This window comes from Ostrea edulis, chromosome 5, assembly GCF_947568905.1.
Source record: "Ostrea edulis chromosome 5, xbOstEdul1.1, whole genome shotgun sequence".
Lineage (NCBI taxonomy): Eukaryota > Metazoa > Mollusca > Bivalvia > Ostreida > Ostreidae > Ostrea > Ostrea edulis.
This window is the reverse complement of record NC_079168.1, coordinates 31,468,643-31,471,142: the sequence shown is the minus strand read 5'-3', so window position 1 is coordinate 31,471,142 and position 2,500 is coordinate 31,468,643. Positions and strand designations below refer to the sequence as shown.

The following is a 2,500-nucleotide window of genomic DNA, read 5'->3' as shown; positions in this document are numbered from 1 at the left end:
CCGGATCCAACGTCGGCGATCCCACCCCTCGTATAGTGTGTTTCCCCAGATCTCTGAGACTGTAACCCTCGGTTCTGAAATGTATGGATCCAAAACTAATTGTACATGTCATTCAATCAACTACGGATATGTACTTTGTGCTTACCCCCCCCCCCCCTTTCCAACTTTTAAAACTTTGTAACAGTCAAGCCGAAATCCTACATCAAAGGGGAGGCGAATTTTATATGTGGTAACTTTCACAGGGGCCTAAGATACATTTTTAATTATTATAATTAAAAGAGTTCGGTTATACAATCTGTTTCGTTTCGTTTCGGTAGGTTTCGTTTCGTTTCGGTAGATTTCGTTTCGGTAGATTTCGTTTCGTTTCGTTTCGATTTCGTTTCGCACTTTACAGGTACCCCCACTTTAGGGATTAACAAAATTTGATTACTACTTGATTTATTTCACTTATAATTTTACATTGAAATATATGAAAAGACCACGTTTTATTAAAATACTTAAAAAAGAATTTACCGCACATATTTGTAGAAAATCAAATTCTTCTTTTTAATATATTGGCATCAATGTACAATAAAATGAGAAATATTTGATAATATAAATTCTCACGTTTAAAAAGTTTCTTGATAAATCATTTTATATTGCTAAGATTGGTCTTTGAAATGATAACAGGAAATTTATTTTAGAGATCTTCCTTTTCGCCGGTGATGTATGATTTAGGTCTCATACAGACAAAATGAAAATTAATTATAATTTTTCTAGGGTTTTTCGTTTTATTTTATGTGTGGAAGAATGAAACTGTAAAAGAATTCATTTGCAGTTTTCCTTTTCCCAGAAGGCAGTTTTTCGGAAGGCTTGGGAAATCACTTGAATAAATCGCTGAAATGGAGCATCTGCGCTGCATTCAATTAAAAAAAAGAAGATATAGGGCCTATTGATTATCTTAATAGATCCACTTTGTTTCGTTGAACATAAAAACATTGTTATATATGTATGTTAATTACCAACATTCTTTTGCGGGACTCTTTACGTCTTCTGAACACATGTTGTTTTTCATCTTCGCACGTAGAAGAAACAGTGGTGGACCCAGGATTTTATTAAGGAGGGGGTGTCCCAAAATCCTTTTATTACACGTTGGAATTATTTTACGGAAGGGGGGGGGGGGTGAAGCCCCCGGAAGTCAAAGGATTTCGCTGTATCTTATGCTGTAACATTAAGGAAGGTTTGAACTTTGAGTGAAAGGGGAGGGTTGGGGGCACCCTCTTTTCAACGTTCAAACAGCACTTGATATTTTCATCGTTGAATTGACGTGGCAAATGGGTCGAATTTATGTTGAAAAGTGCTGTATAATAATAAATATTTTAATTACAACTCCTTCATGCAAGTGTCCCGTGTCCACATACAAACCAATCTAATTAAAATTAGATCTTCCATCCGCTCCCCAGTTTTCGATACTGGGGAGCGGATGGAAGATCTAATTTTAATTAGATTGCATACAAACTACACCTCCTTAACAAAAACTGTTGACACATAACCACTAAATAAAAAAATAAAAAAACAACAAGGCGGATTTTGCTGTGACAAGCCAGCTACTAAGAGTTAAATTATGCATCACTTCGTTTTTATGGCAGTATGTTTTACATGAATAAGACATAATTAGTGATAATTAGTAGTAAGTCGTGAGAAAAAAAAAATGGCTGCTCCGGGTGAGGCTCGAACTCACAACCTCCGCATTCCTCATCCTGTGTTAACACAGGGAAGGTACTGTCTATAAGTACGGCGCGCTAACCGATTGTGCCACCGGAGCTGCTCGATCGGCGATCGGTTAAAAAGGAGCAATTGGATGGAGTTACGTCCCTTTGGTTGTTTTACCCTTTTCACAAAATTGACGTAATTTCATAGATTATCACACAATTTCGTTCAATTCTTGTGGTTTTCTTTTTCTTCGTTAGATCTCACGTGTTGGGAAATGTGTTCATGAATATTTATAAAGTTAATAAACCCGCCTACATAAATGGGCGGGATTTAAAAGTGAAAAATAGATATCGATGGTTAAATGAATAATTTCAGTATTCAAAGATACAATATGCATTAATTTGGTTGACTTTTTTTTAAAATTAAGTTTATTTTTGTATGTTATCTGAGGGGTGACGAATTTTGAATCGTAACCTTGTGACTACTTAAAGGAAACAAATATCTTTACAAATATGTTTATTTCCAATGTTTTCTTTACCTATTGAAATGTTAGCCATTTCCTCCTTCGTGAATGTGAACAATGTGCGTGTGAATCTTGATAAAATTTAGTATGGCTATTTTAACGGCTGGAAATATTCCGACAGAAGTGAAAGTAACATGAAAATAGAAGAAATAAATTTTCATTTTTGCAAATACACCTACGACAAAAACAGCTCAACGCTAAACGCTCCAATACTTTTTCATATGCGTAAAGCGCCGCAGATCATGCCCTCGTGTATATTTCCAAAAAATGAAATATATTTCTAAA

General features: G+C 35.2%; 1 non-coding gene across 1 annotated transcript; it reads right to left on the bottom strand.

Moving 5' to 3' along the window:
* Window positions 1–1,695: 1,695 nt before the first annotated feature.
* Trnai-uau (transfer RNA isoleucine (anticodon UAU)) lies at window positions 1,696–1,804 on the bottom strand. The gene is made up of 2 exons: window positions 1,767–1,804; window positions 1,696–1,731 (listed from the first exon to the last, which is right to left on the bottom strand). It is a non-coding gene; the product is annotated as a tRNA-Ile (tRNA).
* Between the last annotated feature and the right edge of the window lie 696 nt (window positions 1,805–2,500).